This window comes from Canis lupus, chromosome 13, assembly GCF_003254725.2.
Source record: "Canis lupus dingo isolate Sandy chromosome 13, ASM325472v2, whole genome shotgun sequence".
Taxonomy (NCBI): domain Eukaryota; kingdom Metazoa; phylum Chordata; class Mammalia; order Carnivora; family Canidae; genus Canis; species Canis lupus.
Genome location: NC_064255.1, coordinates 9,618,541 through 9,631,198, shown reverse-complemented (window position 1 = coordinate 9,631,198; position 12,658 = coordinate 9,618,541). Strand labels below are relative to the sequence as shown.

Sequence of the window (12,658 nt, the reverse complement as noted above, 5' to 3'; positions counted from 1 at the left end):
AGCTCCCAGATGTGAATTTTTGTCTTGCTAAAGCCCCCTACAGCTAGACAGAATAAGGCTCCTGTCTACTAACTGGAGCGATTAATTCTACTCTTGTCAGTGCTAGATCTGACTGTCAGAGACTAGCTCATTTCAAACCATAAAAATGCTACACCTTGTCAGATATGACCTATGATCAAATTAGATAAAAGAATTTTACTGTAGAGTAACAACCATCATAGACACAAGATTGATAGTTCTTGTTAGTGCTATTTTGATTTTGGTATTTGCTTATTTGCTTTGTTTTCATTTCGGCCTAGAGATACCTAATTTATGGAATTCCTATTATGAGCCAGAAACATTACATGAGATATTCACATATTGATCATTTGATTTATATATTTTTATCCTCATGTTATAGACAAACAAACTAGAACTGAGAAAGATTAATAAACTTATTCAAGGTAATTAGCTAGGAAGTGACAGACCTAGTATCCAAACCCCTGGTCTGTTTGATTCTATAATGAGTGTACTTCCTACTCCTCCAGTATGCTTCACATGATCAGTCTTATTATTTTCTAAGAAAAAATAATTCAGAAGGAAGCATTTATTATGACTCACCAAACTGACTAAAGAATAAAATTTAGTGTTCATTTGCTGCCCTTTTATATCTCCTTAGGGGATTTTATTGAAAATGAAGTCTTGTGTGACCAGGTTCCTACTTCTATGCACAGCAGAGTCACAATAATTATTTTTTCTGCCAATCTATAGGAAATTTGAACATTGTGTGCCAGCAGGCACTCTTTGTAAATGAGGCATTAGATGATTCCTGATGCCAGTGGGACATTCTTCTGTATTTTAGCTAGACCATACTGATTTCACATAACTCCTCCCCATGCCTTAGTTTTAGGCATCTTTTTAAAAGAAGGTATTAATTAAATAAAGTATCATTAGAAGCTTTCTTGCAAAGTTTGTGCTGTTCTGTGGTTAGAATAGTACCATACAGACAGCTATAACCCAGTAGCTATGAATGAGTACATTTAAAAAAAAAAAAAAAGAATGAGTACATTTGTAGTAATGGTCTAATGCCCAACAGGAGACATGAAAATCTCCCTATCCCACTGGACTCTACTCTTTCCTACAGAGAAATGGAGAATTGAGGGGATGGTTGTGGTATGTGTGTCAGGGTCAAGGATTACAACACCTCATTTTTTGGTTGGAGATCATGGTCTCTTGACTCCACTAATGAAGGGTTTGCCTATCATATTTCAGATATAACACAGATCAGGACTGCCTCTTGCTGGTGGGTCTAAAGAGCCTTCAGGTGGGCAATTGAGTTTGGTGTGCTTCTTGCCTCCTGAGTGGCATAATCTCAAGAGCTAAGATAGAGGGCAATATTTGGGTAAAAGGCCCTAGGAGCCCAGAGTCTGTGTCAAAAGTTCCCAGCTGTGTTCCACGGAACGTTTTACTTAGATACTAATGGAAATTCCAGAATTGAATGTGACTAAAATGAAAGAGAGCATAATATATTAGTTGTAAATATTCACAATGTACAAGAGTTGAAGATCAAGCGTCTGAGAAAAAAGTTTGCCCAAAAGATGCTTCGAAAGACAAGGAGGATGCCTATCTATGAAAAAGCTAAGCATTACCACAAGGAATACAGGCAGATGTACAGAACTGAGATTCGCATGGCGAGGATGGCGAGAAAAGCCGGCAACTTCTACGCGCCTGCAGAACCCAAGTTGGCATTTGTCATCAGGATCAGAGGTATCAATGGTGCGAGCCCAAAGGTTTGAAAGGTGTTGCAGCTTCTTTGCCTTCGCCAAATCTTCAATGGCACCTTTGTTAAGTTCAATAAGGCTTCAGTTAACATTCTAAGGATTGTGGAACCATATATAGATTTGGGGTACCCAAATCTGAAGTCAGTGAATGAATTGATCTACCAGCGTGGTTATGGCAAGATCAACAAGAAGCGAATTGCCCTGACAGATAACACATTGATTGCCCGATCCCTTGGTAAATATGGCATCATCTGCATGGAGGATCTGATTCACGAGATCTATACCATTGGAAAACGTTTCAAAGAAGCAAACAACATTTTATGGCCCTTCAAATTATCTTCTCCACACAGCGGAATGAAGAAAAAGACCACCCATTTTGTAGAAGGTGGAGATGCTGGCAACAGGGAAGACCAGATCAATAGGCTTATTAGAAGGATGAACTAAGGTACCTACCATGATTATTTTTGTAATCTGGTCAGTTAATAAATGACTACTTTTAAACAGGAAAAAAAAGAAAAGGTCTCTTACTACCTTTGGAAAATCTTAACAAAGCCTCCTTACCTTTCTTTAATAGTTTCCCAAGCTTATTTGAGCATGGAACATTATTATTTTTTTCATGCTGAACAGTGTTCCACATGACATTAAGTTTGGAAAACTCTGATCTAGATATTACTGTGAGAGGGCAACAGGAGACCTCAAGACACGTGCCAGAGCCAGCAGATCCCACAGAGAGATCTGAGGCCAACAGCCTGCTATGAACACACACACACACACACACACACACACACACACACACACACATACACGGTATACTTTTTTCTTTCTAACAATACTGATCATAGCACAGATCTTTCATTGCAAAATAGCAAATTCCTTCCATTTGTATTGGTGAATTGGACATCCTGGGTTATATAGGCTTGCCTAAGTGCTGGAGGAATATTAAAAAAGTTGTGCACCTATCTTTTAGCTGCTGATTCTATTTTGAAGATAAATCAATTCTAACTAGATTGACTGTATTTTATGCTTTCGGTCCTGTTCATTTGCTGCCTTTTGTTACATTCTTAGCAAAACATTGATTTCTTTTGTTTAACTTTCTTGTCTCCTGTAATATTAATCTAGAAAATTTGTTGAGGGAGCAGGGACTACAGAATATTTTTTCTTGGGATAGTTACACATGTCAAGCATTCAGTGATTGGCCAATTGCTCTTCATTGTAAAAATTGTTCATCCAGGAAATAACTGATTGATCTTTTCTGACAATTGGTGCCAACCTTCCCTAGACTGAGAATGTCTTATTATAGGTAAAGATGAACAGATAATTAAAAATCATACCCAGATATTAGGTGCTTGGGTAAGCTCTTAACAAAATGTCTTTTTTAAAAAATGGAGAAAGCCATTAATTAAATAATGTAACCTTAGGGGGATCCCTGGGTGGCTCAGAGGTTTGGCACCTGCCTTTGGCCCAGGGCGCGATCCTGGAGTCCCGGGATCAGGTCCCGTGTCGGGCTCCTGGCATGATGCCTGCTTCTCCCTCTGCCTGTGTCTCTGCCTCTCTCTCTTTCTCTGCCTATCATAAATAAATAAATAAATAAATAAATAAATAAATAAATAAATAAAAATCTTTTAAAAAAATAATGTAACTTTAAATATAAACTTTCTTTGCAAACATATAACTATAGTTATTTATTTATATATGTGTGTTTAAGGAGGTAGAAGAACAGAAGGAAAGGGAAAGACTCTCAAGTGGACCCCTTCCCTGAGCATGGAGTCCCAGGAGGGGTTCAACCCTGACCTCGAGATCATAACCTGAGCCAAAATCAAGACTCAGAGGCTTAACTACCTGGGTGCCCCTAACTATAGTTATTTAAATAAACAAACTGCTTTTCTTTATTTCACGAAGAGCAAATAATGTGTCAAGAATTCAGGTCAGGAGCACCTGGATAGCTCAGTTGGTTAGGCACCCAACTCTTGATTTTGGCTCAGGTCATGATCTTAGTATTGAGATTGGGCCCCACGTTGGCACAGAGTCTGAGATCCTCTCCCTCTTCCCCACCCACTTATGTGAGTATGCTCTCTCTCTCTAAAAGAATAAAAGAAAAAGAATGCAGGTCAGATACACAATAAAATGCATTTTCTTGCATGAAGAGAGGATAAATAACAAAGGAATATTAGCTTCCTTAGAGTGAAAAATTTTTAAAACTAAGAGAAAATGGGGATCCCTCGGTGGCTCAGCGGTTTAGCGCCTGCCTTTGATCCAGGGTGTGGTCCTGAAGTCTGGGGATCGAGTTCCACATCCGGCTCCCTGCATGGAGCCTGCTCCTCCCTCTGCCTGTGTCTCTGCCTCTCTCTCTCTGTGTCTGTCCTGAATATATAAATAAAATCTTAAAAAATAAACTAAGAGAAAAATGTGTCCTCTGAGAGTTTAAAAAGTAAGGTACATGCACAGTCCAAGAGATCTGATGCATTAAAGATGGAAGAAATGGATAATATTAGAGTCTGTTGGTACCAGACTGATATATCTGTATTTATAGCCAAAGGAAACTACAATTTATCAGACACAGGAAACATGATGCTGGACTAATCACAAGTTGTTATTTTCTGATTAAAGCAACATCAACTTGATTGTATGCTGTTTTATATATGAAGAGATGCTATAAACTGCTATGTGGGGAAGATGGAGTCTTGAAAAGAAAAAAACAAAAACCATTCTCCATGCAGGGAATCTTTTTTTTTTTTTTTAAATTTTTATTTATTTATGATAGTCACACAGAGAGAGAGAGAGAGAGAGGCAGAGACACAGGCAGAGGGAGAAGCAGGCTCCATGCACTGGGAGCCCGACGTGGGATTCGATCCCCGGTCCCCAGGATCGCGCCCTGGGCCAAAGGCAGGCGCTAAACCGCTGCGCCACCCAGGGATCCCCATGCAGGGAATCTTAACTGATAAACCAAAGCACATATTTCCTTGACAGGCCCCAATAGTGGGAAGTAGTGCTCTTTGTTATTTAAACTTGGAGATACTTTTTAATATCACCTAAATCCCTTTGTTCTGTGTCTATAATGACCAGGTAAAACTTTGATTTTTATACTGGCTACCCACATGGCTTACCTACAGTGACAGTGTACATATTTACAGACAGGAATATTATTACCCATTTAGAAAGAGCTTTCTGGTGGCAAATCATCCTTGGGAAAGGAAAAAAAGAATCTAGCTCCTACATTTGCAAATCTGAGGTCCCCTGTTCCTCAGATGTTGTTCATCCAATTTAATATTGTCCCCAAAACCACTTACTGCATAGGAGTTTGAACTTTATTGAGCTACCATGTGTTTTGCCAAATTATGTTTTCCAATCTACTGACCATTGTACCTTTCACCTTCCAAACAAGTAGATAACAATGATTTTTTTTCTTGTAAATTTATTATTGGTGTTCAATTGATTTTTATTATAAAATAGCTATTTTTTTTAACAGTTAATGTATTAATCATTGTCATTAAGTCTGGTCACCTGTGAGAGTGCTACAAAACTGACTCCATTTTTGGTCCTCCATTTGTTCATGTCTATGTGTTCTCTTAGGGCTATGTGTTTTGGGCCCCTTGAAGATTAATGTATGCTCTGACCATGCAAGCAGGTTTGCTTTGATCCTCTGTAAAGCTGTTTAGATAACTAGCAGAGATAACATAGTTTCTTCCCCTCCCTTCCCTCTGGTACACAGATGGTGCCATGAAGTCTGTTAAATGTTAAACTCTTTGACCTCAATGACCTCTGCACATCCCCTCACTCTATAAAAGCTGTGAATTAGGGTCTGGACTTCGTAAAGAATATATGTGCAGCAACTGGATAGTTGTTTGCCCTATTCCCTGTCAGTAAGTTACCCTGAATAGAATTGTATAAATGGTATGGAGTGGCTTGCTTCAAGTTTTCGTTCCAAAGTGTCTTCTCAGTCTGGAGGATACTTTACTCTCCCTCCTCCACCTTCTAACATCATCCAACACAATTCCTTTTCCATAGACAACACTACCCTATAGTAGTAAAATTCTTTATCCTCACAATAATCCTCTTTACCAAAAATTAGTTGTAAGTCAAATCCCTCAACTTATTTATTCCCAACAGTTTTCTTGTTATGATTTTTAATTTCCACAGGTTGTTAAAACTAATATAGAGACACTCCAAACAATTATACATATTTGTGTGTAGAGAAATAAGTTTTTCTAATTTTTGTCCTGAAAGGAGTAAAATAAACAGGAATTTTTTATTGCTTGGGAATGAGAAATGAGAGGGATAAAATATTCCTTCATTTGGCTTACAATGCATCAGTATATATATATAAAAGAACACCATAAATACAGAGAGAAAGGAAAAAAGAGAGAAAGGAAGAAAGAAATCAAAAGCAGAGAAGAGGTATAGATATGGGAGCAGAACCCTGCCATTATTATCACTGTCTACAATATTTCAAGTAAAACAGCAAAAGAAAAACAAACAAACAAACAAAAAAACTCTGGAGTACAAGTAAATGCATCCCTCAATCAATCCTTCTCACCCTCACCACCAACTCCAATACCATTCCCTTCATACTCAACTCTTAGGACAGGGATGCATATCAAGAGAGATCATATTTATGAGACCATGAACTGAGAGCATAAAATAGAGGTGGAGAAAATAGGACAGGTCAGAATGATTTTAGGGAGTAGATTAGGAAGGAATTGATGAAGAACTGGGCACTAGAGTAAAGGTAAAGAGGGGAGTCTAGAATAGCTTGTAGGATAATTACTATCTTGGGTGATTAAGAGAATGACTTAGGAAAAGACAAGAATAAACAGACTTCAGTGGAAATGATCAATTCATTTTTAAAAACAGATTTATTAAGATATAATTCACATACCATAAATTCACCTATTTAAAGTGTGTCAATTCAATAGCATTTAGTATATTCAAAGATATATTCAACCATGACATGTCAATTTTAGAATATTTTTGTCAAAAAGGAAAAAGAAGCCCTGTGCCTTTACTTATCACCTCCCCTATATACCTACTCTTCCCTCTATGGCCCTAAGCAACAACTAATTTATTTTGTCTCTATAGATTCTAGACTTTCATATGAATGGAATGAATGGAATCATATAATGTATGGTCTTTTGTGAGTAGCTTTTTTCACTTAGCATAGTGTTTTCAAGTTTCATCCATGTATCAGTATTCCATTCCTTTTTCTGACTGAATAAGATTCCATTGTGTGGATATATAAAATTTTGTTTATCCACTTACCCACTAGTGGACATTTAGGTTTTTTCCAACTTTTGGCTATTATGAATAATAATACAAGTGGCTATAAACATTTGTACATGTTTCTGTGTGGATATATGTTTTCATTTATCTTGAGTATATACCTAGAAGTACAGAGGCTTTAAATGGTTGTTTTTTAAAAATAATTTTTACCAGTTTCGTTGGGGAGCAGATCAGTGGAACTTCTCATGTTGCCATGAGGGAATGATTGATTTAATTTTGAAAAAGAGTTTGGGATGCTTATCATTTATCTAGGTGGAGAGTTTGAACAGGCAGAAAGATAACATAGAACTAACTGGTTGTCCAGGAACAGACATACTGGATATGTAGATTTGAAAGTCAGTCCAGTGGCAGAAGTAATGGCAGAAGAGTAACAGAATTAGAAGGTCAAGATTAGAGCTTAATAGCATATTAGAAGAAGGTCAAGATTAGAGCTTAATAGCATATTAACATTTAAGGGATTTAGTGAAGGAATCTGTGAAGAAGTAGTTAGAAAAGTAAAAGTAAACAAAGTGTTTTCTATAGAATAAGACTCAGGAATTTCAAAGAAAAAATGGTCAGAGTATCAGAACAGGGAAGAAGAAAGTAATAGCTAAAATAATTCAAGATTTCAAGATGTAAAAAACTTTATATTTTACTTTTTAAAAATTCAAGATTTTCAAGATATATAAAAACATTACAAGACTGACATATGCTATTGAATTTGACAATTAGACAGACACTGGTGAGATTTTGCCAGAGTGGTTGGGTGTTCTGTGGGTGGGGAAACCAGATTGCAGGAGGTGGACACAAAAGGAGATGGGGTTGAGGGGTATAAACTATTAGGAGTTTGGAGTGAGGCTAGGTCCAAATTCTACCACTTAACTCTGACTCTCCAAGATTCTGGCCAACGCTGTATATACATAAAGACCAGTCTGCATGATGGAGATCACAGCTTTATTCAGGGCTCACTGGAAATCTCTAGATTGGAAAACATAGTGGGCCTCTGATGACATACAGCCAAGACCACAAGCACTAATCTGACCTGATTTACCCCATCTATGGTGAGTGGAGGAGCGAGAACAGTCAGGGCATAAACCTGGCTGGTCCTACCAGAGAGGTAGATCGTGCCTAATCTGCTTACACTTTGAGAGAGGGACTGAGAAGACGCAGGCCTTCTTAAAAATCCATGAGAACTACAGTGAGAAATGGAAGGGAATTGATTACTTTTGGAGGGGGGCTACAGTAGTTATATGCACAATTAATATGGATCAAGATAAATCAGATTTAGTACTTTACTAGGGAGAAGTGAATAAAGAGAAGGTGAAGGCTGGAGCAAAGATGTCAGTGAAGAAGTAGAGATTGAAAACTTCAAACAAGTGGAAATAAATAGAAGGCCTATACTCCTAAAAAAAGATGTGTAGAGATTTAGATAATTTGTATATATGAAATCAAGAAACTTGTCTCAGTTTTCTTGAGAGAGAGGAAGTGAGGCTGTCTGCTGGGAGGGAGAGTGCAGAGGTAGGGGCTGGGGGAGGAGGGGAGAATCTCTGTGAGGTTCAACACAACACTGGAGATTGGTGTGGTAAGCTACTTGGAGCCACTGACAAGATGGAGTTTTAGGTTGTATAGACCATTGGCCTCATCTTAAACTAAAGCCTCACATGTTTTATACTCACTTTTATTTTCCTACTGTCCCCTTGGGAAGAAGTTTTCAAATATGTGTTTGTGGAACAATCAGCATATGTCCATGATAAAATGTTCAGCAGTCTAATAAAATGAATAAAGGCAATGTGACTCTTATGTTACAGGCTTCTTCAAATTAAAAAATGTCCCTTATTTTAAATTATCCTTACTGCTTTGAGGGGACAAAGTGTCCATTCTTTATAAAACTAGGGAAAGGGGTGGTTATTTAAAAATTTTTGTCTTTACTTAGCAATAATAAAAGTGGACAAGCAGATATTTATTCCTCTAATGTTTAATGAGTTCTTCTAGTTCATAAAATCCCAAATTCTGAGCATCAGTGCTCTTGAGGGTATTTTCTAACTTTCTGTACTGTGAGCATAATTGAAGCAAATGGAGGAAGATAAAATAATTATTAAAAAAATAATTATTATTTAGCAACTGGAATATTAGGCTCTGAATAATAAAAGAAGGTAATGTAAAGTAAACCTCATTCTCAGGTACATGCACAGCCAGGTTCAGACCGGGGCTGGATAGGGATCCATAACAACAATATCTCATTGTGGAATTCATTCCGCTCATTGTGGAATTCTGCAGAGTAATTCTCAAATAGTTGCCGTGGCAGAGACCATAGCTTATAATGTCATAGTCTATGTTGCCATGGTAACAACACAGCCAGCAACAGAGGCTGACATTTTGAAACACGCATGTGATTTCATTATTTACAAGTTATAGAGAGGAGAGCAGAGCCATTGCGGTGACTTAGAAACATCTGTTCTGATACAGCCTACTTATATATATTTTTTAAGGTTTCATTTATTTATTTGAGTATGAGCAGGGCGGGGGCAGGGGTGGCGGGGAAGGGGCAAAGGGGGAGGAAAGAGATAAGCAAACTCCCTGTCAAGCAGGGAGCCTGACTTGGGGCTTGATCCCAGGGCCATGAGATCATGACCTGAGCTGAAGTCAGACACTTAAACTACTAAGCCACCCAGGGGCCCCAGCCTACTTACTTTTGAAAAATAGTGCATTATCATAGGTGGCTACATTCAGAAAGAGGATATGCAGACTCATTCATTCTTTCATCCATCCATTTATTCACTTACTAATTCAACAAGCATTTACCTACTGAGCAGCTCCTACATGCCTAACACTGGAAATAAAAGAGTGCACAATTTAGGCAGTCTTTATTATTTTTGCTATATAACTCATCTGTGAGATAAGGAATCTCCAATGGAGATCAAGGTACAGGATCTTAATTTTCGGGGAAAGGCAGTGCTCAAACAGGAAAAGGTTGTGCTTCTTTCTCCCTCATACTCATCATGAACATCCGGATAGTAATAACCTATGCTACTATTTGTTTTTATTCTTCCTTCAAATGGCAATTCTAATGGGGTATTTAGCCTTCAAGATATTTTCTGAAAGATTTCTAATCAAATAACTTTGAAAAATGCAACAGAGCATATTTTGCTTTTACGGATTAACAAAAACATTCCCCAGTAGATGTTTCCATAGAGCTCTATTATGCAGTGTTAGTGTTCCAAGGAATGTACTTTGGAAAAAGCTATCTTAATATCTGTTGTAAATGAAGATGGTAGTGATGACACTGGCAATACAGGCATGAGTCATGGGCCATGGATAGACTATTGGCAAACATACATACCATGGTGTCAACAAAGACTGCATTTGTAATTTATGAATCCCAAAGATATTATCCAACCTTTTATTACATCTTCTTATCAGAAATAAGCAGCAGTATTTCTACAATTTGAAAGTGATTTTCACAGCATGCTTCATTTATAGGTCACTGATGTACCTGCCTGACGAGTTTGAATTTAGTAATCTGGAAGCCAACCCCATGGTTATGCCTAGGAATATTGAAATAGCTGAATGCAATATCCTATCTTAAAGAAGTTGTTTATTAAAACACAGGTACAAACCCAAAGATACAGGAGGAGAGCAATTGTAGAGATTTGTAAGGGGACATTAGAGGGCATGGCTTGGTTGCAGATGGGTACACTGTACGTCAAGTTGACTGTTAGTAAGTGATACCTGGTCTGTGCTGCTCCTGGCTTTAGATTTAGTGAGCAACACCACGGTGCTTGCATGGCACTAAGGCTCATGCCTTGCTGAGTTAGTGCCTTTGAAATAAAATCTGTCTCCGTCAAACACAGCTGAGGACATTGGAATTCTCCTGTCTGCTTTTGTCATCAATTTTATTCAGTTGGCACTGCCCCGTTGCTACCTGGTAATACAATTTAATTCGTGAGGGGAAGAGAAATCATAGTTCTTATTCCCTACAGAGGGCAAGAATATTAAAAGACCCATGTAGAGCCCCTGCTGTGGAGTGACTACAAAGGTGTTATTAGATGGAGATAGTGCATAATTCTGATGCTCCTGCAGCCCCAGTGAGCAAATTGTATTCATGGGCAGGTGCTTCTGAATAGCAGCATTGCCACCACTATTGTGGAGGATGAGGTCTGCATGATGGTTTGGCTCAAAGCCTTTCTCTGAGACAGCTTGGTGCAGGCACAGATGTCCCAAGTAGTAATGCGACAGAGCAGCCCTCATGCTGAGAAATGCTGTATTGTCTGACTCTTTTCTACACCCTCTGCATATGTTCTTGTATTTTTATATCCATTTAGCTCTCACACTTCACTGATCTTTTAAATTTGTACATTATCAAAAAAGATGACTGTTTCAAATGAACCTAAACTAAATTGCCTACTAAAAGAAGACTGCTATGGGAAGGGTGCATATGTGGGAAGAAGACCACCATTTTATCCACATTTCAGTTAAATGCCAACTGGGGATTTTTTTTTTTTTTTTGAGACAGAAAGCGAATATGTGTGACCAGAGTAGGAAAGGGCACAGGGAGATGGAGAGAGAGAGAGAGAATCTTAAGCAGGCTCCAAGCTCATCCGGGAGTCTGATGAGGGGCTCCATCCCATGACCCTGAGATCATGAGTTGAGCTGAAATCAAGAAGGGGATGCTTAACCAAATGAGTCACTCAAGAGCCCTCAATTGGGGACTTTTAAAATGCAGATGAATTAGAATGAGATCTTGTCATTTGCAACACCATGGATGGACCTAGGGAGCATAACACTAAGTAGAATAAGACAAAGACAGATACCACAATGATTTTGCCTATGTGGAATTTAAGAAAGCAATCACCAAAACAAAGAAAAAAAGAGACAAACCAAAAAACAGACTTCTAAATACAGAGTACAAACTGGTGGCTACCAGAGGGGAAGTGGGTAGGGAGAGGGGTGAAATAGATAATAGGGATTAAGAGTACATTTATAGTGATGAACACTGAATAATGTATATGATTGTTGAAACATTATAGTGCACAGTTGAAACTAATATAACACTGTTAATTATTCTTTTAAAAATGTACTCAATAATTGAGATTTAATAAAAATAATAATTAAAAAATAAAATGCACATGAATATTAATTTCTATGATGTTAAGAAGTCACAGAAATCTAACAGGAGAAAGCAAAGGCAAAGGCTTTGGGGATTAGCTCTGTTTGAAGTGAAATATTTTCAAACAGTTTGGTCATTCTAGTTTCATTCATTCCTTCTTTGTTACTCTACAACAGACCCTTTGACACATGCTGGATGATACATAAAAATGAGTAAGACTAGATTATGGCATATGGCATCAGATACAAGTGGGTTTGAAACCAAGCCTTTTGGGACGCCTGGGTGGCTCAGCGGTTTAGCACCTGCCTTTGGCCCAGGGCGTGATCCTGGAGTCCCCGGATCAAGTCTCACATCGGGCTCCCCTGCATGGAGCCTGCTTCTCTCTCTCCCTGTGTCTCTCATCAATGAATATATAAAATCTTAACAAAACAGAAAGAAAAGAAACCAAGCCTTTCAATGTAAGAGCAATATGTAACTTAAACCTTCTAAACAATTTCCTCAACTATGTAATGAGGATAAGGTTGGAACTTATTTC

General features: G+C 38.0%; 1 protein-coding gene and 1 pseudogene across 2 annotated transcripts in view; one reads left to right on the top strand and one right to left on the bottom strand.

Moving 5' to 3' along the window:
- The window catches only part of EMC2 (ER membrane protein complex subunit 2), a 402,209-nt gene that overhangs the window by 5,004 nt on the left and 384,547 nt on the right, over positions 1–12,658 (bottom strand). The window lies entirely within an intron of this gene.
- LOC112662387 (60S ribosomal protein L7-like) lies at positions 1,499–2,267 on the top strand (annotated as a pseudogene).